This window comes from Rhagoletis zephyria, unplaced genomic scaffold (assembly GCF_001687245.7).
Source record: "Rhagoletis zephyria isolate East Lansing unplaced genomic scaffold, Rhagoletis_zephyria_1.1 Rzeph_scaffold_00075, whole genome shotgun sequence".
NCBI classification, from domain to species: Eukaryota; Metazoa; Arthropoda; class Insecta; order Diptera; family Tephritidae; genus Rhagoletis; species Rhagoletis zephyria.
The window spans coordinates 435046-460272 of record NW_016157159.1 but is presented as its reverse complement, the minus strand read 5'-3'; the positions used below and the strand labels follow the sequence as shown (position 1 = coordinate 460272).

The 25227-nt window shown below is 36.9% G+C and overlaps 1 protein-coding gene and 1 long non-coding RNA gene across 2 annotated transcripts in view; both read left to right on the top strand.

Moving 5' to 3' along the window:
• LOC108372723 (probable serine/threonine-protein kinase fnkE) overlaps window positions 1–25227 on the top strand; it is a 151788-nt gene that overhangs the window by 45889 nt on the left and 80672 nt on the right. The gene's annotated exons all lie outside the window — the stretch shown is intronic.
• LOC108372740 (uncharacterized) lies at window positions 5700–18776 on the top strand. Its single transcript, XR_001848886.1, has 3 exons — window positions 5700–5714; window positions 6932–6935; window positions 18527–18776. It is a non-coding gene; the product is annotated as an uncharacterized LOC108372740 (long non-coding RNA).

Here is a 25227-nt window from a genome sequence, read left to right as displayed (position 1 = left end):
AACACCGATAATAATGTCAGCATTGAAATCCAACGCAGAATCACTCTTGCCAACAAGTGCTACTTTGGACTGAGTAGGCAATTCAGGAGTAAAGTCCTCTCTCGACGTACGAAAACCACGCTCTATAAGTCACTCATCATGCCCGTGCTGGTATATGGCGCAGAAGCATGGACAATGACAACATCCGATGAGGCGGCTCTTGGGGTGTTTGAGAGAAAGATTTTGCGGAAGATTTACGGGCCTTTACGCGTTGGCGACGACGAGTTCCGCAGACGATGGAACGATGAGCTGTATGAGCTTTACAACGACATGGACATAGTGCAGCGAATTAAAATACAGCGGCTCCCCTGGCTTGGCCATGTCGTTCGAATGGACACCGACGCTCCAGCTCTGAAAGTATTCAACTCGGAACCCGCTGGTGATAGCAGAGGAAGTGGGAGGCCCCCACTGCGATCGAAAGATCAGGTGGAGAAGGACTTGGCTTCCCTTAGCGTTTCCAATTGGCGTCAGTTGGCACAGAGGAGAAACGACTGGCGTGCTTTGCTGAACTCGGCCAAAATGGCTTAGGCGGTTACAGCGCCAAAAAAGAAGAAGAAGGAGAAGAAGAAGATGTTATTAAATTCTATTAGGCCTTTAGTAAGATATTTCTATCGTTTTTTTTACTGAATTTCGAAAGAAAATGAGTTAGGGCCTTTCTATATTAAGGTAACGATACATATTTGCATGCTTGTAAATAAAAAAAAGAAGAATTACACCCAAAATCTACTGCGAAAATATTCGTTTTACTGCGTTGTTTTTTGTAAATTCGCTGCGTTTTACGAATTTTCAAGCCCCTGGTGATAATACATATTCTCTCACTTCAGGATCTAAAACGCTCGTTTCTGATATTCACTTGTTTCTTTCGTCGTAAAAATATTATATCGACCTGTAAAGAGAAAAGGTGTTCGTGTCTTCTATAAAGTATCACTTAAGGTTCTCTACAGTATGCCCGAAAGACTCAAATGCGGTGTTCGAATCCCTATCAGATAAACAAAATTTAGTGTTGTTGCAAATTCCGTAAAAGCTGTTTAGCAGTTATGGTACATTAAAAAAATTTTACGACTATAAAACATTAGGCCTCTTACGACATTTTGTGAATCTTTTCCCATGTCTTTTTAAATACAAATTCTAAAAATAGCTTTCTTTATTGTCTTTGCTATTCGTATTATCCTTAGTTTTCCTGAGGAGTAAATACAAATCTAAAGTTTAAGACACCAATTCAATATAAGCCTCGTTTTCATCTCTGAATTGCTTTAGCTCATTTCTTCGACATTTCAGCGCTTTTCTTGACAGTGTCAAGCTATTTTTCTCTTTCGATTGGTTAAAATCCCCTTGAGTAGGGATTTTTGTTCAAGAGAAAAAGGAATTTTTTCGAACGTAGTCTGCGCATGTGTGACATAAATGTATGTAGGAAAGGCCAATTATAAATGACAGTATGGGAAGATGTTTAGTTGTGTCATTAAAGGCATGCATCTGAGTGTATTAGTTTACGTGTACGAACAAAGATCTGCTGGAATCAATGAAAACATTGCAATGAGCTACATAAAAACTTTAGTGCATACAATTTTAATATGAAGTAATAAAATACAGTATTAATTTGAACAAAACAACCAAAAGTTTTTAAAGGAAGTCAAATGTAATAAGTAGTGGTGATTTTAAATAGTGGTGATTTTAAATACTTTACTAATGCCATGTGAGTACATATACTGTGGCTAACTATATGCAAGCAATACGAACACGGATACATTGTATATTTTAAGGGGTAGTTTTTCCCAAAACTGCTTGTGGGGCCCATACCGATAGCAAAGGCAATGAAAAATTTAAAAATTAAGCAAATAGTGACATTTCCACACATTAAACCGCAACTATTTTATGTGATTGTATCGTGCGTTTCTTATGATATTGCCCTCTTTGAAAGTTAATTTCAATTCCAAACAACATGTCAAAGATCCTAACCAATGGGTGTGCCAATTATCGATGAATGAGAAAGAGCACTTACAGGCATTAAAGATTTTTGGCATATTTTTATATAGAGTTGTATTAAATCCCTAATATCATCTTTTAACGAAATATTTGACGAAATAGTCATTTGGCATATGAAACAGTTCTGAATGTGCTTTGTTGTGAAATCTCTATAATTAACTTTATACCCAAAAATTAAACGGTCGAATTTTGCAAAACACAAAAATAAACGAAGTTTAAAGCTCAAAATAAGATATTCTGCTTAACCCTTTCGCGACAGCAAATATGTTCCTCCAAATTAGGCAATGCACCGAAGTTTAGCTGAATCACTAAAGCTTTAACATTTAAGTAGCATGCTTTTGCCGCCTTCTTTGAAAAAATAATGATTTCCACAAACGACCGATTCGAATGAAACCTTTTTTCAGCAGAATAAATCAGTATTATTCTATAATTATAAATGCAAGTACAAATAAATATATATTCGTATTTACACATTACACATAGTAATACAGTATATATACCTATGTATACATATATTTTATATATCGTGTACGTAAATTGTGTTTTACATAAAAAATCATCTCTAAAACTTTCTTGTTGTCATGTTGAAATGCCGTGAGCAAGCCGTTAGGTTTTCGTAGCTTGCCATGCGTAAGTATCCTATAAAGAAATCTTCCAGTACCAAACGGCTGCAGCTCTGGTGAGATTACGGGGGTTGTCGCAGAAGTACCCGATCTAACAAAGAAAACACAAAAATTTTGGGAAAAAATATATTTATTTTTCAACATAATCTCCTTTCAGCTCTATACACTTTTCCCAGCGATGCTCAATAAATTCGATACCCTTTTTATAATAAGAACTGTCTTGCTCCTCAAAATAGCCATTAACTGCCGACATCATTTCTTCATCGTTAGAAAATCTTTGATCACGGAGCCATTTTTTGAAGTTGGGGAACATAAAATAGTCCGAAGGGGCTAAATCTGGTGAATAGGGTGCATGAGGAAGCAACTCAAACATTAATTCACTAAACACTCAATTGAAACCTCTTCACGACACTTTTTTTGATCGAGTGTGAGCAAATGCGGCACCCATCTTGGACACAGCTTTCTCATTTCCAAATCTTCAGATAATATGCGATGTACCGTACTTTTTGAAATGCCTACTATATCTGCTAGCTCGCGCACTTTCAGTCGACGATCACCCATTACCGCTCTGTGGATTTGCTTCACCATTTCTGGTGTCGTCACCTCATTTGGTCGACCACTGCGATGCTCGTCTTGGCAGCTCGTACGGCCTCGTTTAAACTCTGCTACCCAATATTTTACTGTTGTAAACGAAGGGGCAGACCCGCCCAAAGTAGAATCTATTTCAGCTTTTATATAGATAGGCTGAGGCCTTTCAAATAAAAGTATTGTATCACATATCGATGACCAATTTTCTCCATTTTCACAAATTCACTCAAAACGATCACTGCTGACGGCTGCCAAGCATATACTAAACAACGTGGTGTCTTCAAACTTGAAACATATGCTTTATAGATTGTGTACTTTTTAACACAGTGATATTTTTCAAAAAACTACCTCCATCTCTGGGTACTTTTGGAACCACCCCCGTATAATCGTGAATATGTAGTAAGCGTTAGTTTTCTTTTCAATCCAAACAACTGCTGAATTAAACTCTCTTATTTAGAGTTTGCAGTAAAAATTACGAGTAAAAAGGATTGAAACTGAAAATCTAATTTGTACATGGGTTGGTGAATTCTGCTGTACATTTCCTTAGCACTTAAACCCTTATTTTTGTGGCAGATTTTCGGGTGCATTAGAAATCACTTACTATTGTTGCGCCGAGTTTTGTGACTTTGTTAGAATATGTTTGGTACAAACACAGGGTTGCATATCTCATATTTATTTATCTAAGTCTATGAATTTCAATCCTTACAGACTATTTATGAACAAATGTAACTTAGCACAGACTATGAATATACATTTTATATATATTTCAATAAAACTATAATACAGAATTCAGAAGATTCAAAAAAGCAATACTTGAAAGGGAAAAATCCAGATCAAAATTGCTATTCAGGAAATTCAATTCACGTAAAGCGCGAGTAATGGGGGCATTACTGGCGTACTTAGTTTTAAAGTTATCCACATAAAAAGGTTAGAAGTTCCGAAGAGTTCGCTGGGGAACATTAAATCGAATCCTTTCCAACAAGTAAAGACAACACTGACTCCAGTTATGATATAATGAGTAAAGGACAGGCACAGTATAGACCTGCGAGTTTCTAAGGACTTGCGACTTATAAGCATGAGACGAGCAGAATAGGATGGTATGGGATCCATAAAGTTTAGAGACCGAAGTGCAAACTTAAGAAAAATTTAGTGTACACGTTATATTCTATTGTAAGCTTGCTGGCTACTTGGTCTCCAAACAAAAACACCATATTCTAAGTGTGACCTAACAAACGATACATAGAGTAACTTGACGGTATAGGGATCAAAAAATTTAGAGGCATTGCGTCTTACGAAATCCAACATGGAGAAGGAAGTGATATAATTTATGTGGTTGTGAAAAGAGAATTTATTATCAAAAATGATGCCAAGGTCCTTAATCTCACTAACACTGAAGATCACATGTCGATATATTGTTCGTAGCAGGAATACTGTTGGATATTTTCGCGTAAGTCATTTGAAAGCACTTAGACAGGTTAGGGTTAGACAGGACAAGTAAAGTCTATCAATATCAGTTTGAAGGTTGATGGCATCTTCTGCGGTCTTAATCACTGAGAAAATCTTTAAATCATCAGCATAAAGCAAAAATTTAGCAAATGAAAAGCAGCTTGTGATATCATTAATAAATACTACAAATAGGAGTGGTCTCAAGACACTACCTTGTGGGACTCCAGAGATGGCAACAGAGGGGGTTGATAAAATACCATCAAATGTAACAACACAACGTCTGTTGCATAAGTAAGAGTTTATCCATAGCAGAAAAGCAGAGTGAACGCCAAGAAAAGCAAGTTTTTTAATTAAGATTCTGTGAGAGACTTTATCGAAAGCCTTCGAAAAGCCAGTGTAAATACAGTCGACCTGAAAACCAGCCGAGAAAGACTCAATGTAGTATTCATTGAAAACAGCTAGATTCGATACTGTAGATCTATTGGCGACAAACCCATGCTGATTTGGGCAAACTAAAGATTTAACCGCAAAGCTCAACTTTGGATTGACTGCGTGTTCAAAGGTTTTTGAGATAGTCGAGAGCTTAGAAATGGGCCTATAATTCCTAACGTCATTTTTATTGCCACTCTTAAAGATGGGCGTTATGGAAGTGAGCTTCCATGCCTCAATGAAACTTCCAGACGATAAAGATTTATTGAAAAATACTTTCAAAGATAGACCAAAGCAAGACAATTTTTTATTAGAAACAGAGTGTCCTGATTTGGCGATTTCGCGCCAATTTGGCGATTTTTTTTGGATATTTGCGCGTAAAAATTTAGGAAATCGCCATTGGCAATTTTTTCCCTTCAAATAAAATTTTTCCAATTATAAAAATATACAAAACTTAGTTTTCCACGATAATTTTACAGAAGAGGCTAATGAACTGCGTGACTTAATAAGCATGTTAAAAGACTTTTAATCTCCCTAATCGAAGAACTTTTGATTACCTAGTCAATTAAATACTTTTAAAAAAGCTTTGATTTTGTCACCAGAAAAGTGTGTGAATCACAAAAGGGCCAGTTTCAGGGACCTGCCAATTCACTATTTGACTTTTAAGGAAAGAAAAGCAGCGGAAACTGAATATTTAAATGTTTTAACTTTCCTATGGAATAACTTTTCTCAGAGCCATTCCATCCGACTCTGAAGAATTTTGGATAATTGCTTACGGAATGGAAACTGGCAATAAAATGTTTGGAAATATAAGTAAATTCATATTATTATCCTTGCCGCACTCGCATGCCTTGTTGAGCGCGTTTTTTCCGTAATGAATTCAACAAAAACTAAGATTCGAAATAGGGTGAGGTTGGAAAGCCTTAATTCAACAGTTCGAATAAAATGTTGTTCATACAACATAGGCTAATAGTTTCTGCTGCAAAACGTTTCTAATATCAAACAGTATATTATCAAGGTCGAATAGCTCAATAAATGACAACAACAGAATTGTACATCATTCAGACACTATAGGTAATTTTGAAAAATTGTGGAAATAGCTCAAGGCGAATTTATATAAGGTGGTGTTACTAGATCAGCTGATTTTGTGTATGTGTTTCGCCTCACGGCTTCTTATGTCAAATTGAAAAATTTTGTTTGAATTTCCACACACACACTTACAGATTTTGACAGTTTATGCCGCCAAAGTAAAAACAAAATACATGTAAGTTTTTGTTTTTGTACTCCTGCTATCACCTTATATAAATTCGACTTGAAATAGCTGATCTCGCCTTATTCTAGGTTTTTATTTAATATTTATCGCCGAGCTCTTAAAAGCGGATTGTGCGATTAATCAATTAATATGAGTTATAATAAATTTAATAATTGCGCAGTCCTTTTGCAAAATGTGTTGAAACAAATATTTTTAAAAACTATGCGTATTTTTAAAGAAAATTGTTTCTACATCACTATTATATAAGTGATTTGTCTTATTTATTATTAAAGGTATTATATTCGTTCTTGGTTTTTAAAACTATGTTATAACAAGATCTCATTTTTAAATAAAATATTTGTTAAATCGATATCATGACTTTGATAAAAAAAAAATTGGCGAATTTTTCAGAAATTACGCTTTTTTTAACAATCTGGACACCCTGATTAGAACTTAGAAAGTCCATGGACATCAGTTTGGGAGGAAGATTTCAATTTAAGCAAAGCGTTACTAATATCCTCAGATGAAAGGCATAGAGCCTCGAAGTCCAAAGAGTAGTCTAGACTAGAAGAAAAGTCGCATGGCTGATCATGGTCTTCATCAACAAAATTGGAGTTAAAAAACTCAGCAAAAAAATGTACCGCTTCACTTGAGGTTCGCGCACAATTATTGTCTAAAAATACGCCGGTGGGAACACTAGCGCAGCTCCTTTTGGATTTTATGTAATTCCAGAAGGTTTCCGGATTTGATTTAATGTTCTCCATGCTACCAATGTAGTTATTATAAAGATATTTATTTAAGTAGTTGAAATTTTTTAAAGCTCGTTTATATTTAACGAAAATTGGATGGTTCATCGTAGATTTAAACTTTTTAAAATAATTGTTTTAAAGATTTTTAAGCTTTTTTAAATCCTTAGAGTACCAGGGTAATCTATAGGGTTTTTTCTTTCTAACCGGAAAGTTATCCAAGAAGAGTTTACACAAAATGGATTTAAAAGTAGTGAAACTGTTAATTGTATCAAGATCTGCAAATAAATTATCCCAATTAATATCGAGTAGTAATTCATTAAAGCTAGAAAAATCGCATAACGCATAATTAAAAGATAATATGCATCAAAAGGTACAGAAGCTAAACAGTAGAAATCGAGTTTTACAACTAAAGGTAAATGATGCTGCTCTTTAGGAGTTATTGGATTCAAACATTCACTAACTTTGTAGCTTATGTTATCACTTACAAACATTAGCTCCAAAGTTCTAGTAAGAGAATTAACGAAATTATTAACCTGAAATAAATTAGGACTAAGAACATTATCAATGAAATATAATTCATGATTTGCAGAAACATTAGTCGGTGTAAGACTAGAATTAGAAATACTAGCGGACCAATTTATCTTGCGTAAGTTAAAATCACCTAGCACACATAAATCATTATCCTTTAGGTTATTTAAAACTAGAGATACCACGTTGTCAGCATGAGCTTTGTACAACTCAAATGAACTATCAGTCGGTATATACGAAGCGAGTAGGTATATAGAACCGTGCGAAGACTGACAACTTATACAAACACAAATTTGATCGAGCAGAGTCATCATTGTTGAGTGGAAACAGGAATACACGGAGTTGACGCTTGACAGCAATTAGAACCCCACCACCACGAAGGCAACCAATTTTGGCAGCATCTCTGTATTTGCGAAAAATATTAAAAAGATTCGAGTCGAAGAACTCACTGTCGAAAAAACTTGCATTCAACCACGTCTCAACAAAAACAAAGATGTCGTAATCCATTTTCGCACTAAAAGAATTCACAATATCAGCCTGGTTCGCATGCCGCATAAGTTCTGGAAGTACACCTTGAGTCCACGGTTAGGAGGGCTCGAGCTCGTTACTGTGTCCTAGGTGGCTGTTGTTGATCCTTTAGAAAAAACTTAAAAGGCTTGACCGAGACATTTGTAGGCCAAATTTTCGAGCTCAGCAACTTCGCGTACGAGGACTCCGGAACTCCCAACTTAAAACAAACTATCTCAGTAGTTGATGCTAAAACATTTTTCTTAACCAGGTTGAAGCAGGATAACAAATTTTTATCTAAACCAGTTTGCTTAAAAACGTAATCTTTAATGTTATCCTCAGATACGGAAGTCAAGAAAGAACCTAAATGCAACCATTTATGCCGGACGGCAACGTCCAAATCCTTACATGCATTTGTACCGAAAACACGCACTTTTAATGGACAATATTGGCCATTTAAGTGGAAATAAAATGTGTGACCCGAAAATGAATTTTTGAAGTTAGACTATGTTCAAACAGGCCAATTAGCTGAGGCAATTAAGCTTTAAATTGCGGCATTGAGTTTGGTGTTCACACACACGTCAACGGCGCAATTAGCGATACGAAATCAACTGCTGGATTACCTACAGTGATGGAAAAGTTGATACAATCGTACCTTTATTTAGTTTGATAGTACATTCGGTACAAACACACAATTTTAAGTACATTTGGAATGTAGCCAATAACTTCTCAGGAAATCAGTTCTTATTTTTATTGACATTTCAACGCATTTTCTGGTGCGGACAACTGGTCCAATAGATTTCCTCCTTTGTGAACGGGCATGCAAATGATACAGAAGTGTGGTCAAAGTAACGCATCTGTAGTTGATTTCGCCAGATAGACGGAAAATATTTATTTTTACAACGTCAGTTCGAAGAACTGGGAGGAGAGTGTTTCACCTTTCTACAACATAGTTTTGCCTCGCGCTGCTCGAAGAGATTCTTTTCATAGCCAAAATTTGTTTAATGTGATTACAGAAGTTGATATGGTTTTGATTCGAATTGTTGTCCTCCTATTTTCTTTATATATAAATACATATTTACTTTTTAGGTACATCTATCTACTTTTAGGTAAAGTTTTCCGTAAATTAGGTACAATTTTATAATCCAATTTTCCATCCCTGATGGAATATCAGCTGCAAACGACGACCAGAAACAAACATCTGATTGCTCTTTGTTCAATAAACATACCTCCAGGTCAAAATTAAACATACCTAGCAGGGTTGCATGGGCAATCTGACACAAATTAATTTTTGTATGATAAATTGGGTAACAATTAAGGCTTAAATTGGTGAAAAGGTTCTTAATTGCCAATTAGGTGCCTGTTTGAACATAGTCTTAATCAAAAATCTCTCCTTAAAGAGGCAATCTGAAATTGGGCCTAAGCCGAAGTCTCTACGAGGAGTTGAAACCGAGATATAACGATATGAAGAAGTACATGATTGGTCAGAATCACAATGAAATTTAATTTCTGCCGGGATCATATCCCACGTTGTAATTCAAAATTTACGTTTCTGGAGATTTCATCGTACAATTACTAAGCTTGATAAGGAGAATATGTTCAGCCTAACAGATGACTAAACCATCGTACAGTTCCATAAGTAAAGTAACTCTTCTTCGTACCGTTTTTCCTGGCAGGCTGTAGATGTGTTTTTGGTTAGAGTATTGGTGTTTTTGGTTCAATGTGTTAATGTATTTAATAAATTGCAATAGAAATGGAATAAATTGTAATAGAATTGAAAGAAATTGTAAAAAATAAGAGCAAATGCCAAAAAACAGGTGTAATTGCTTTAATAAGTCTTGTAAAGTGTTCTTCTGCGTTTGTATACATGATTGTTGTTTCCACACAATTTTTTCATTAAAAACGGCCTCAAGCTCAATAAAATTGCTGCATTGTTGTTGTTGTTGGTTTTGTAATATTCTATTTTCAGAATGTTTAACTTTTAGGTGTGCTCGTGCTTAACTTATTTGTTTTTGTTATTTATGGCCTTATAATAAATAAGAAAAAGAAATAAGTTAAGAACGAGCACACTTTAAAATTAAACATTCTAAAAATAGAATATTACATAGCCACAACAAGCCAACAACCACATGATCAAGTGTAAATAGCAGCGGAATAGCTGCGCTTGGTTGTAGTTGGGTTGACATACGAAAAAAGTGGAAAAAGCAACAACGGTTTACGTGGCGAACTTAGCTCAGTGGTAGCAAGTGTGCTTTGTAAGCTGGGGCCGCTGGGTCGAATCCCAGTGATCGCGATGAAGCAGTCTGATGCAGTGATCTGCGAAATAGCAGCTACAACTTCTTCTTCTTCTTCTTATTTGGTACTGTAACCGCCTAAGCGATTTTGGCCGAGTTCAGCAAAGCACGCCAGTCGTTTCTTTTCTGTGCCAACTGACGCCAATTGGAAAGTGAAGCCAAGTCCTTCTCCACCTGGTCTTTCCATCGCAGTGCCACCTCTGCCGCCACCAGCGGGTTCCGAGTTGAATACTTTCATGGCCATGCCAGCGGAGCCGCTGTATTTTAATTCGCTGCACTATGTCCATGTCGTTGTAAAGCTCATACAGCTCATCGTTCCATCGACTGCGGTACTCGACGTCACCAACGCGTAAAGGCCCGTAAATCTTTCTCTCGAATACTCCAAGAGCCGCCTCATCGGATGTTGTCATTGTCCATGCTTCTGCGCCATATACCAGCACGGGCATGATGAGTGACTTATAGAGCGTGGTTTTCGTACGTCGAGAGAGGACTTTACTCCTGAATTGCCTACTCAGTCCAAAGTAGCACTTGTAGGTAAGAGTGATTCTGCGTTAGATTTGCATGCTGATATTATTATCGGTGTTAATGCTGGTTCTCAAGTAAACGAAATTCTCTACTTTGTCAAAATTATTACTGTCAACAGTGACGTGGGTGCCAAGGCGCGAATGTGCTGTCTGTTTGTTTGATGACAGGAGATACTTCGTCTTGTCCTCGTTTANACTCCTGAATTGCCTACTCAGTCCAAAGTAGCACTTGTAGGTAAGAGTGATTCTGCGTTAGATTTGCATGCTGATATTATTATCGGTGTTAATGCTGGTTCTCAAGTAAACGAAATTCTCTACTTTGTCAAAATTATTACTGTCAACAGTGACGTGGGTGCCAAGGCGCGAATGTGCTGTCTGTTTGTTTGATGACAGGAGATACTTCTACTTGTTCTTGTTTACCACCAGACCCATTCGCTTTGCCCCCTTATCTAACTTGGAAAAGGTAGAACAGACTTCGCGGTTCTTGTTACCGATGATGTCGATGTCATCGGCGTACGCCAGCAATTGCACGCTCTTGTAGTAAATTTTTCCTGAGTGGTTGATCTCTGCGGCTCTTATTATCTTCTCCAACATCAGATTAAAGAAGTCGCATGAAAGGGAGTCGCCTTGTCGAAACCCCGTTTAGTGGCGAACGGCTCGGAGAGGTCTTCCGAATTCTGACGGAGCTGGTGGTATTGCTCAACATCATTTTACACAGCCGTATGGCGGGGATGCAAAATTCAGACATAGCGGCGTATAGGTAACTCCTTTTAGTGCTGTCGAAAGCGGCTTTAAAGTCGACACATAGGTGGTGAGTTTCGATCCTTTTCTCGCGGGCCTTTTCCAAGATTTGACGTATTGTGAAGCCACACTGGTAAGGTCCAATCAGTTCGTTGACGGTGGGCTTCAGTATTTCGCACAATACACTCGATAAGACCTTATAATCTATGCTTAGAAGGCTGATCCCATGGTAGTTGGCGCGAATGGCGAATGGCGCCTTTCTTGTGGATTGGGCAGAGCACACTTAAATTCGGTGACAGGTAATAAGGTCAATGGAAATAAGGTCAATTGACTTTATTTCCCACTCTGGTCCGAAATAAAGTCAATTGACATTATTACCTTTTCAAAAGCGAAATAAAGTCAACAAAAATTTGGAAATAAAGTCATTGACGCTATTTCCGCATTCAAATGGAAATAGCGTCAACAATGCTTAAAGTATGTCGATTCATAGAAAAAAATGTTGTTCTTACAATAAACATTGCCCCGTAAGTGTTGTTTTNGGTTATGAGGTGCCATACTGAGGATAAAAAAAGTGCCAAATAGAAAAATAAAAGTGCCAAAAAAGGTGTAATTCCTTTTAATCATTCACATTTAGCAATAAAATAAAGCCACATTTTCAAAACAAAAGTGCAATGATAAAATAAGATAAACCAGTCGAATAGCCTTTATAAATTAGAAAATTTTAGTTGAGAAAAAGAAGTGCACGCAAAGTATTTCACAAAAATGTATTGAAATGTAATTTTTTTCACAACAGTGCCATTTTGGCATTTTGTGCCAAATTGAAAAATTAAGTGCCATTTCAAGTAAAATAGGAACAAATGGCACGGTTTGAGCCAAGTTGGCATCCCTGCTTCCAATAACTTACAAATATAAAAATGTAAAATATCGAGGGCTTGAATTCATTAATACCCTCTATCTGCAATTTGCACAAAAACTAATTTGTGATTTTAGAAACCATCTGGGACTTATTACCTGTCGTTATATAAGGTAGCATTAATATCACTGATGACAGTTAAAGCTTAGGTGGATTTTTATATCAGAATCTCATATTTGTGAAAAGTGTGCAGATAGGGGGTATTATTGAATATAAGCCCTCGATGTTTAAAATATATAAATCTACCTGCGTTACAGCACGTCGGGAGACGGGGAAGGGGGGGGCCGTGGCGTAGCGTGACGTGGTGTGCGCGCCGGTCGCGCGGGGTACGCTTGGCGCGAGCGCGAGCGCGACGCGCGCGGTGTGGCGCGCTGACGCGGGCCACCGCGAAGCTAAGCAAATTTAATGTTTGAAAGAGAAATAATGTCAATTGATTTTATTTCGTTTTTAAAATGGTAATAATGTCAATTGACTTTATTTCGCACTAGGGTGGGAAATAAAGTCAATTGACCTTATTTCCGTTGATCTTATTACCTGTCACCTTAAATTCCAGTAGTCGGGCTTGCGTTCATCTGACCATATTCTGCATAACAGTTGATGCATACACCTTACCAACTCCTCGCCACCCTACTTGAATAGTTCAGCTGGCAGGCTGTCAGCTCCAGCAGCTTTGAAATGTGGGAGCGGGAAATGTGGTTCCACTGCTCGCCTATGTCGGTTTGTTGAAGAGCGCTCTCTGAGAGCAGGTGTGAGAGTCGATTAGCGAATGCATTGGCTGTCTGCTGTGATTGTAGCTTTTCGATGTTAAGCTTTCCCTGCATATTTGGGCGCACATTTTTTGCTGCGGGTGCGTATCTTGGCTGCAACAAGATCGTGATCCGAGTCGATGATTGGCCCTCGGAGCGTACGTTCGTCCAAAATGCTGGAAGCATGCCTTCCGTCTATCACAACATGATCGATTTGATCTCCTAATTATTACTGTCCCTGGAATTTACTGAGATGTCGTTCGGGTTCATATATTGGGGCATATTCATAGTCAGAAAGTAGTCCCTAACTTTACTTAGGGCCGATTTCAAATGAATATTTAAGTGGCACTTAAGTTTAATTGTGGATTGCAGTTTAAATTCCATTTAACTTTCAGGTTTCAGATCAACTTTGTTTAAATATGCCAAACATTTGGCAGCACTGCTGATTGTTCCTTGAAATTGTTGTTGCATTTGCTTGTTTGTTTACATTTTGTGCATTTGAAATATGCTTTGCCAAACTTTCCACAATTCTTCATAGCTGAATCTCTGAATATTTCAACTACATTACCGACGTACCTAGAATCGTGGTGACAAGAACTGGTAACATTTCTTGGTAATGAAATCTTTCAGCTACAAAATCTTCCGTAACGTGCAGAATAGACCTGTAAACGTGTTTTAATTGTTGTAAATTGTAAATATATATAATTTATAATAAGAATTAATAAGGAAAATGTGAAAAAATTGTGAATTTCCTGCAAGTATTAGTGAATTTCAGTGAATTTAAAGTTTGTGAAGCGTCGTTTACTTCTAGTCTAGAATTGTCAAAATCGACAAAACCAAAATAGTGGTATGTCAGACGCACCTTTGTTCGCTGCTTCGTGATCTCACAGGCTAACCTAAGGCTATCTGCACACTTGTCGTCCAATCATGGTTGCGTTATCCTCTCGCCCTGAAATTTTGAGACAAACACATGCATTTCAATGGAAGTCTGCACACTTGTCGTTATCAGCTAGTTATCGGCAAATCGTAAAGGATGCAGAAACGGATGAGTACGAAACTGTCGTTTGCTAATCGTTATGCACGCATTGTTTGTTTAAAATTTATGGGAAAAAAATTAGTAAAAAAGCTAATATTTGCATTAAAATTACATAAAAATTAGTATTTCTGAGGATTGAGGATTTGTTTAACTTTGAGTTGTTAACTTAAGAGTTAATTCAACACGACAACATCTTCCTTCTGTACCATAACAACTTTTGGACTTACATGAAACAATATTTTACTACGTTCCAAATGAACCTAAAATAATGTGCTTGTACCAAATGCACGTTCAAATTTAAGAAGCTGAAGACTAGGTACAATTCAACCTAGTTTTACGTCACTATTCCGCACCACTTATTCGCTTCTTCCTCTTCTTCTAAATTATTTTTCACACTCTCTTTCTCATAATAATGTGACGTCTCACTGAGCTGCTCTCAGCTCGATTGGCGCTATCTTGTATTCTATCATTCTTGCAAAAAATCGACTTTTTTCACTCTATTGTTCTTGCGTGATATTGTGTAGTTCGTTCATGTTATATCTTCTTAACTAAATTCTGCAGTGCGGGAACAGACTAACTGATTACATTGAGAGATTATGAGCTCTGTGCGGACCATAATTACACCCCTGTTTCACATGTTCAGCAAAAAATATCCAGTAACTTGCCAGTAACCAAATTTCGGATTGTAAACCAATATTTACTCCCAAAGAGAGAAATATGCAAGAGAGTACGAAAACGCATAACCAGCTAGAAGTAGGAGGTTTTATGAACAGCTGATTAATTTGTTATTTTCCGAAGAAATTTTCTAAAAAAAATTAGTATTTCCCATATTTTTATATATTTAAACTAGCAGACCCGGCGAACTTCGTCCCGGCCAAAATTAATTTTTTTTATTGAAACATTTTGGTCCAGCATTTTCACCAACAATTCACGTTCACGATTTCCAGTGATGCATTTATCTGCTAATATTACGATTTAGTGGTTGTCAGAAGGCATATTTCCATTACCGTCTTAAATAACCTAGCAAAAGTATGTCCGTAAAGGAGGTCTTGAAATTCTCCAATGATCTGGCGTTTCACATCACGGTTAACTACACAACGAAATAAATTTGAAGAACTTTTTCCTCTACACTCCCTCGCGGGAACAATGATCCGGTTCGACGGTGAATCTGTCCTAAACTGTATTTTGTTGGTGGGTGAGTATCGTTGCTATACAGAAATCCTAAATGTCTTATTAAGGGCCGCAATGGTTCTTATGGTTGATTTAACGGTGGTCACTTGAGATTGACGCCTGGACAACTCAATCCTGCCAATCGGAACACACGGGAGTTCGACATACTCGGCGGTACAGCACGTCGATGTAATCGGACATACCTGGCACTTTTCCTCGCTTGATGATTTTTAGTAACAACTCGACTCCAGCGCTACCCGGCGGCTCTTTTTTGTAGTACCACTACATATCTTGAATATGGGTCGAATTGGGTCATAAATACGATTTTTAGTAAAATCTGGACTCCCGAGCCACTTGGCGGGCAGATTTCTTTGCAAAAATATTTTCCCTTATGATGCTAATACATATTTCGTATATAGGCCAGATCGGTTCATAAGTAAGATTTTTAGTAACAACTCGAGTTCAGCGCCACCTGGCGGGTCAAACTGTGAATCTAACAATGCAAAGACCCACTCAACCACACAAAAAATTTCGTTAAAATCGGTTCACTCACAAACATACGTACAGAAGAATTATATGCACGCACAAAGATACGTAATAGTTTCAGTATGTTTGAAAGGCGCCACGCCCCTTTTCCAAATAGCCCCAATTTTCTCTACAAATATGGGATTGACTTCATACCAGGTTCGATTACTCTACCATGAACACTTCCAGAGATATGCAGTATGAAAAAGCGGTTTGTAAAGAATATTTCCACGCCCCGTTTTCCAAACACATCAATTTTTTCCATGAGTACGCGATAGATTTCATACATGTACATACCAAGTTCCAGTACTCTACACTTCCAGAGATATGCAGTATGAAAAGTTCAATTTGTATGTGAGGTGCCACGCCTCTTTTTCCAATAGCCCCAATTTTTCTTCATGACTATGTGATTGATTTTATATATGTATCTTGTACATATCAAGTTCCAATTCTCTACCATGAACATTTCCAGAGGTATGCAGTGTGAAAGATTCGGTTTGTATGGGAGGTGCCACGCCCCCTTCACTTAGCATTATGAAATATACTTTACATCTGATTCTCATACCTACCAAATATACGCAACGAATTTTGTCAATTGCAACTATAAGAGCCGCACAAATAATTATTTCTTAGTGTCAATTGCTTTAAGCATCATGTCATCAGCTGTTTTCCTTGCTGGCAAATAGTTACTAGTAAAATTGTATCCAGTAAAACTTGCAATTCCTGCTATCATTTTTGTTCTCTAAATTTCCCCTCTTTTTCTAGTTTATTGCAAGATTTCCATGCGAAAACAGGGCTTATGCCCTGCACTGCAATGTAAGCATAACCAGCACTTAACTCGGTGCTCGGTAATTTTCCCTAATAAATCAATTCATAAAACGTCGCAAAGTGGCATTTTTGACGAAATGGCAATGTTACGAACAAAGTTGTATGAACGACTTATCGCAACTCCGTATTGCAAATGTAACATTTTTTAAAAATGCCGCACGTTAGAGAAAAAGAAAATTTTTTACAATTATCTTTCGAAGCAGCCTTAACTGATATACTTTTTCTTGACGTATTCGAAGACAATAAAAAAACATGTGTTGGCGACTTTTACTTTGCAATGATTGGCAGCCCAAATACAATGGCAATGTCGCAATTTTGTCGCCAGAAAGTTTCCATACAAAAGTAATCAGCTGTGTCGCATGGTGGCAAGTTTTGTAACAAATACGACATTTGCAACAACTTTGCGTCGTTTCATGAATCCCACTGATGTATTTTGTTTTCGTGCTTCGGTGTGAAGGTCCCTAGTATTTATTGACGTGATTCAAGTATGGCGATATTTATTGACCGTATAGCATGCATTATTGATGGATCGTGCTGCGGACTGCAAAATATTTAAAGGGTCTTCACATCTTTTTCGGTGGTTTTGGTAAACTGCTAGTTGGTACTCGGTAATTTTATCAACTACATATGAGCCAGTGATGGAAAAGTAGGCACAATTGTACTTTTATCAGATCTTTTATAATTTGAAAGTACATTCGGTTCATAAGCTAATATTATGTTCACATATAAAGTGATTAGCAATAAATTTGCGTTAACTAATCTATCCGTTCACATATAGGAGATTGACTGCAAAATTTACAATCAGCTGTCAAGGTTGTTTTGACAAGTTTTTTGTTCATGAACGTTAGTTTTGTGAAACATTTAAGTGTTTTTCGTTTGCTAAATTATTATTAATTAAACAGGTCCACAAAAAAAATCGATGAAAGGTTCCTTTGACCAAACCAAGTCTGTTATATGTTTTTGGGGTCGCTGAACACGAATCTGAAGTCCGTTTTGACAACTAATACGTATATCTTCATTGTCTTGACAGCATTGTCCAATGTAAATGCGCCGTTAAATGTCCAATATTGGCTATATAAATATGAGATATGCAACCCTGTGTTTGTACCAAACAACCAAGACTGATTGGTACGTTGTTTAATGAATCCCACCAAATCCTTCCAAAAACCAATCAGCTGTTCAGCACAAAATGTAAGCAAACAAGCAAATGCAACAACAATTTCAAGGAACAAACAGCAGTCCTGCTAACTGTTTGGCATATTTAAACAAAGTTGATCTGAAACCCAACGAAAGCTAAATGGCATTTAAACAACAATCCACAATTAAACTTAAGTTCCGTTCAAATATTCATTTGAAATTGTCCCTGAGTGTCGACTTCATTTTGGCTATGTATACGCCTTCTTCAATTACATATATCTCACAGCAAGAATGATAGAATACAAGACTGCGCGGCCCTGGCCGCGATGACATTTCTGCAACAAAGCCGAAATGGATGTTAAAAGAAAATGCCACAAGAGCAAATTCTCTTAATATTCAGTTTTTCGACAGTAACTTCGACAGTCTATTCTGTGCTGATAATACAAATTTTTTAACTGGTAAATATAGTTCCGGTCAATTTTTAAACCCTTTTCGCGTTCTGTATCCTCTTGTAACCGATAAATTTTGTTGCCATGTCATAAGCTGGTATCAAAGTATTGCCCCGTGAAATATGCTTTGCCAAACTTTCCACAATTCTTCATAGCTGAATCTCTGAATATTTCAACTACATTACCGACGTACCTAGAATCGTGGTGACAAGAACTGGTAACATTTCTTGGTAATGAAATCTTTCAGCTACAAAATCTTCCGTAACGTGCAGAATAGACCTGTAAACGTGTTTTAATTGTTGTAAATTGTAAATATATATAATTTATAATAAGAATTAATAAGGAAAATGTGAAAAAATTGTGAATTTCCTGCAAGTATTAGTGAATTTCAGTGAATTTAAAGTTTGTGAAGCGTCGTTTACTTCTAGTCTAGAATTGTCAAAATCGACAAAACCAAAATAGTGGTATGTCTGACGCACCTTTGTTCGCTGCTTCGTGATCTCACAGGCTAACCTAAGGCTATCTGCACACTTGTCGTCCAATCATGGTTGCGTTATCCTCTGGCCCTGAAATTTTGAGACAAACACATACATTTCAATGGGAGTCTGCACACTTGTCGTTATCAGCTAGTTATCGGCAAATCGTAAATGATGCAGAAACGGATGAGTACGAAACTGCCGTTTGCTAATCGTTATGCACGCATTGTTTGTTTAAAATGTATGGGAAAAAATTAGTAAAAAAGCTAATATTTGCATTAAAATTACATAAAAATTAGTATTTCTGAGGATTGAGGATTTGTTTAACTTTGAGTTGTTAACTTAAGAGTTAATTCAACACGACAACATCTTCCTTCTGTACCATAACAACTTTTGGACTTACATGAAACAATATTTTACCACGTTCCAAATGAACCTAAAATAATGTGCTTGTACCGAATGCACGTTCAAATTTAAGGAGCTGAAGACTAGGTACAATTCAACCTAGTTTAACATCACTATTCCGCACCACTTGTTCGCTTCTTCCTCTTCTTCTAAATTATTTTTCACACTCTCTTTCTCATAAAAATGTGACGTCTCACTGAGCTGCTCTCACCTCGATTGGCGCTATCTTGTATTCTATCATTCTTGCAAAAAATCTACTTTTTTCACTCTATTGTTCTTGCGTGATATTGTGTAGTTCGTTCATGTTATATCTTCTTAACTAAATTCTGCAGTGCGGGAACAGACTAACTGATTACATTGAGAGATTATGAGCTCTGTGCGGACCATAATTACACCCCTGTTTCACATGTTCAGCAAAAAATATCCAGTAACTTGCCAGTAACCAAATTTCGGAGTGTAAGCCAATATTTACTCCCAAAGAGAGAAATATGCAAGAGAGTACGAAAACGCATAACCAGCTAGAAGTGGGAGGTTTTATGAACAGCTGATTAATTTGTTATTTTCCGAAGAAATTTTCTAAAAAAAATTAGTATTTCCCATATTTTTATATATTTAAACTAGCAGACCCGGCGAACTTCGTCCCGGCCAAAATTAATTTTTTTTATTGAAACATTTTGGTCCAGCATTTTCACCAACAATTCACGTTCACGATTTCCAGTGATGCATTTATCTGCTAATATTACGATTTAGTGGTTGTCAGAAGGCATATTTCCATTACCGTCTTAAATAACCTAGCAAAAGTATGTCCGTAAAGGAGGTCTTGAAATTCTCCAATGATCTGGCGTTTCACATCACGGTTAACTACACAACGAAATAAATTTGAAGAACTTTTTCCTCTACACTCCCTCGCGGGAACAATGATCCGGTTCGACGGTGAATCTGTCCTAAACTGTATTTTGTTGGTGGGTGAGTATCGTTGCTATACAGAAATCCTAAATGTCTTATTAAGGGCCGCAATGGTTCTTATGGTTGATTTAACGGTGGTCACTTGAGATTGACGCCTGGACAACTCAATCCTGCCAATCGGAACACACGGGAGTTCGACATACTCGGCGGTACAGCACGTCGATGTAATCGGACATACCTGGCACTTTTCCTCGCTTGATGATTTTTAGTAACAACTCGACTCCAGCGCTACCCGGCGGCTCTTTTTTGTAGTACCACTACATATCTTGAATATGGGTCGAATTGGGTCATAAATACGATTTTTAGTAAAATCTGGACTCCCGAGCCACTTGGCGGGCAGATTTCTTTGCAAAAATATTTTCCCTTATGATGCTAATACATATTTCGTATATAGGCCAGATCGGTTCATAAGTAAGATTTTTAGTAACAACTCGAGTTCAGCGCCACCTGGCGGGTCAAACTGTGAATCTAACAATGCAAAGACCCACTCAACCACACAAAAAATTTCGTTAAAATCGGTTCACTCACAAACATACGTACAGAAGAATTATATGCACGCACAAAGATACGTAATAGTTTCAGTATGTTTGAAAGGCGCCACGCCCCTTTTCCAAATAGCCCCAATTTTCTCTACAAATATGGGATTGACTTCATACCAGGTTCGATTACTCTACCATGAACACTTCCAGAGATATGCAGTATGAAAAAGCGGTTTGTAAAGAATATTTCCACGCCCCGTTTTCCAAACACATCAATTTTTTCCATGAGTACGCGATAGATTTCATACATGTACATACCAAGTTCCAGTACTCTACACTTCCAGAGATATGCAGTATGAAAAGTTCAATTTGTATGTGAGGTGCCACGCCTCTTTTTCCAATAGCCCCAATTTTTCTTCATGACTATGTGATTGATTTTATATATGTATCTTGTACATATCAAGTTCCAATTCTCTACCATGAACATTTCCAGAGGTATGCAGTGTGAAAGATTCGGTTTGTATGGGAGGTGCCACGCCCCCTTCACTTAGCATTATGAAATATACTTTACATCTGATTCTCATACCTACCAAATATACGCAACGAATTTTGTCAATTGCAACTATAAGAGCCGCACAAATAATTATTTCTTAGTGTCAATTGCTTTAAGCATCATGTCATCAGCTGTTTTCCTTGCTGGCAAATAGTTACTAGTAAAATTGTATCCAGTAAAACTTGCAATTTCAGCTATCATTTTTGTTCTCTAAATTTCCCCTCTTTTTCTAGTTTATTGCAAGATTTCCATACGAAAACAGGGCTTATGCCCTGCACTGCAATGTAAGCATAACCAGCACTTATCTCGGTGCTCGGTAATTTTCCCTAATAAATCGATTCATAAAACGTCGCAAAGTGGCATTTTTGACGAAATGGCAATGTTACGAACAAAGTTGTATGAACGACTTATCGCAACTCCGTATTGCAAATGTAACATTTTTTAAAAATGCCGCACGTTAGAGAAAAAGAAAATTTTTTACAATTATCTTTCGAAGCAGCCTTAACTGATATACTTTTTCTTGACGTATTCGAAGACAATAAAAAAACATGTGTTGGCGACTTTTACTTTGCAATGATTGGCAGCTCAAATACAATGGCAATGTCGCAATTTTGTCGCAAGAAAGTTTCCATACAAAAGTAATCAGCTGTGTCGCATGGTGGCAAGTTTTGTAACAAATACGACATTTGCAACAACTTTGCGTCGTTTCATGAATCCCACTGATGTATTTTGTTTTCGTGCTTCGGTGTGAAGGTCCCTAGTATTTATTGACGTGATTCAAGTATGGCGATATTTATTGACCGTATAGCATGCATTATTGATGGATCGTGCTGCGGACTGCAAAATATTTAAAGGGTCTTCACATCTTTTTCGGTGGTTTTGGTAAACTGCTAGTTGGTACTCGGTAATATTTAGTCTGTTCCTTTGAACTTCGGACTAAAACCTGTGGAACTGTCAAACTACAATTTTACTCTCTCAAATGAGAGTAAAAGGAGAACAGATGCAGAAGTGCATAGGAACGCAAAAAGCACTATTTCCTGTAAAAACGTCAGTCGGTTTGTTTACATGTCATTTGTACAACACTGATTTAGCTGAAATATCACTAAATAATTATTAAAATCTATACATATTCAAACATTTCGTTGTTTACTTCCATTTTTTTTACAAATATAAGGTACTTTGCTTTCACCGCTGTTAGTTTTTGCTTGCACATGCAAATCAGCTGATCGTTTGACACTTTTCATGAACTTACAGGAAAAGAAACTCCGGACTAATACCTGTAACTTCTGACTAGGAACAGTTGCTCAGTTACTCTCTCAAATGTGTTCCCACTTACAGGTTTTATGTCAATAGGAACGACTTCCTGTAAGTTCCGACTAAATCCTGTAAACCGGACTGCTATTGGAACAGACTATTTATCAACTACATATGAGCCAGTGATGGAAAAGTAGGCACAATTGTACTTTTATCAGACCTTTTATAATTTGAAAGTACATTCGGTTCATAAGCTAATATTATGTTCACATATAAAGTGATTAGCAATAAATTTGCGTTAACTAATCTATCCGTTCACATATAGGAGATTGACTGCAAAATTTACAATCAGCTGTCAAGGTTGTTTTGACAAGTTTTTTGTTCATGAACGTTAGTTTTGTGATACATTTAAGTGTTTTTCGTTTGCTAAATTATTATTAATTAAACAGGTCCACAAAAAAAATCGATGAAAGGTTCCTTTGACCAAACCTAGTCTGTTATATGTTTTTGGGGTCGCTGAACACGAATCTGAAGTCCGTTTTGCCAACTAATACGTATATCTTCATTGTCTTGACAGCATTGTCCAATGTAAATGCGCCGTTAAATNCTAGGAAAAAATCTAGACGTGATGGAGCAAAACGGACTTCAGATTCGCGTTCAGCGACCCCAAAAACATATAATAGATGTGTAATTGATAACACAGATGCACAAAAAAAAATCGATGAAAGGTGCCAAACATGGCCTATTATATGTTTTTTTGTTGACCTGTGTTATTAACGATTTGGAAAGAAGGCAAAAAGATGCAATAGTTCAGTTAATTGCTTCCAGTAATAGGCAGTTGGAAGAGACCCGAAAAAAGCGGCTACTGAGATTGAAAAAAATTATTGCAGCAATACGCATGCGAAATTCTTTATTATATCTTATAATAAGGAATAACACGCCAAAGCGTCTGTGGACACACGTAAGCAATTATATCTGCTATTTTTTTTATTAGTGAATAAAATAATCAACGCGTATACGTGTATTGTAGGCGAGGGCACGGCAAGTTCTGGGAGTCTGACATTCCTACCAGCAGCGACCAATTTTTTTAAGGAGTGCTTTAGAATGAGCCGCGAATCCTTCGCCGTTTTATGCAACGAATTGACGTCCATTGCAAAAAGCGATACAACTTATAGGAAATGCATCCCTTTAGACCAGCGTGTCGCGATTGCTTTATATGCGCTTGGTTCCTCAGCTGTATACAGGACGATCGGCAGGCTATTTGGAGTATCAAAAGGAAGCGTATGTAATATTTTAAAAGACTTTTGTTCTGCGGTCTGGGACAAGCTCGCTGCTAAGTATTTACCCAGCCCATTCCTTACCCAAGAAAAGATTGAAGAGTGTGTTAAGGGATTTTAGAAAATTGGATTTCCTCAATGTCTGGGCGCTGTCGATAGGTGTGTACATATAATGTAACTAGTGTTCAAAAATCAAAAATTTTTTAATTAACTTCAGATGGATGCCACATTGAAATAAGACCCTCAGCCGCAGATGCTGTAGACTACCATAATTGAAGGGGTTAAAATCATACGGGTCTAACAGCCGCACTCAGAGCCGTTTAATGATTACTTGAGGTGTTCCTCAGTAACGATTTGAAAAAATTCCTTCTCAGAGTCAGTTAACGATTCGTTAACGGCATTTAATGAACATTAAAGGTAAGTTAAGAAAAACCTTTACTTAACTCTTTAACGAATGATTTTGAAATTTTTTGTTTGTTTCCAATAAATTTCAATTCCGATAACGTTGCTGTAACAATGGCAACGGCCCAGTGAGCAGAGCATTTTCGTGCCATTCGAGAGATCCGAGTTCAATCTATTAAATTATGGTTCAAGTTGTGTACGTATGCTGTGATGGCTCCAGTACGACTGCTCTTTATTAGCTATTTCAAGTGTCAACTAAAGCTAAATATAATACATACATAATGGAATACATTTTACCAAAAGGGAGAGTCTAGTTAATTGATAATACAGGGTGATGTGTATATACAACATCTTCCTTTTTTTTATATAAAAGATAATGTTTTTTAGATACATATAGTTTGTACATATGGTTTTTTTTTATTTATTCAAAATTCAATATTTTTGGAGGCTTTACATTTCGTCCTGCTTTAGTAAAATATAATCCCTCTCTTTTATCTTTAACAACTTTAGGGGTTTCCTTACTAACAGTATTCGGAGCATTAGACTTTATTCGTGGAAATTTATCTTTATTTTGTAGTTCACTTTCAATCGATTCCTGTACTTCTTTTTCTGAACATGACACTTTCGCCTTGACAAACCGGCTCTAAGTACTTTTTCCTTTTATTATAATATTCAGCAGACTTCAATTTTTGATCATTTATTTGTTTTTGATATTTTTGCATATTTACAACTTTTGGCTTAAAATTTTTTTCTATTGAAGGTAGTTTTGTTCTCAACTGTCGAGACATCAACAACTCTGCAGGGCTAGGTAGTCCTGATTTTGGTGTTGTTCTGTAATGGAGCAATCCAATATAGGGATCAGATTTACTTTCTAAACACTTTGCCAGCATCTTTTTAATCGTTTGAAT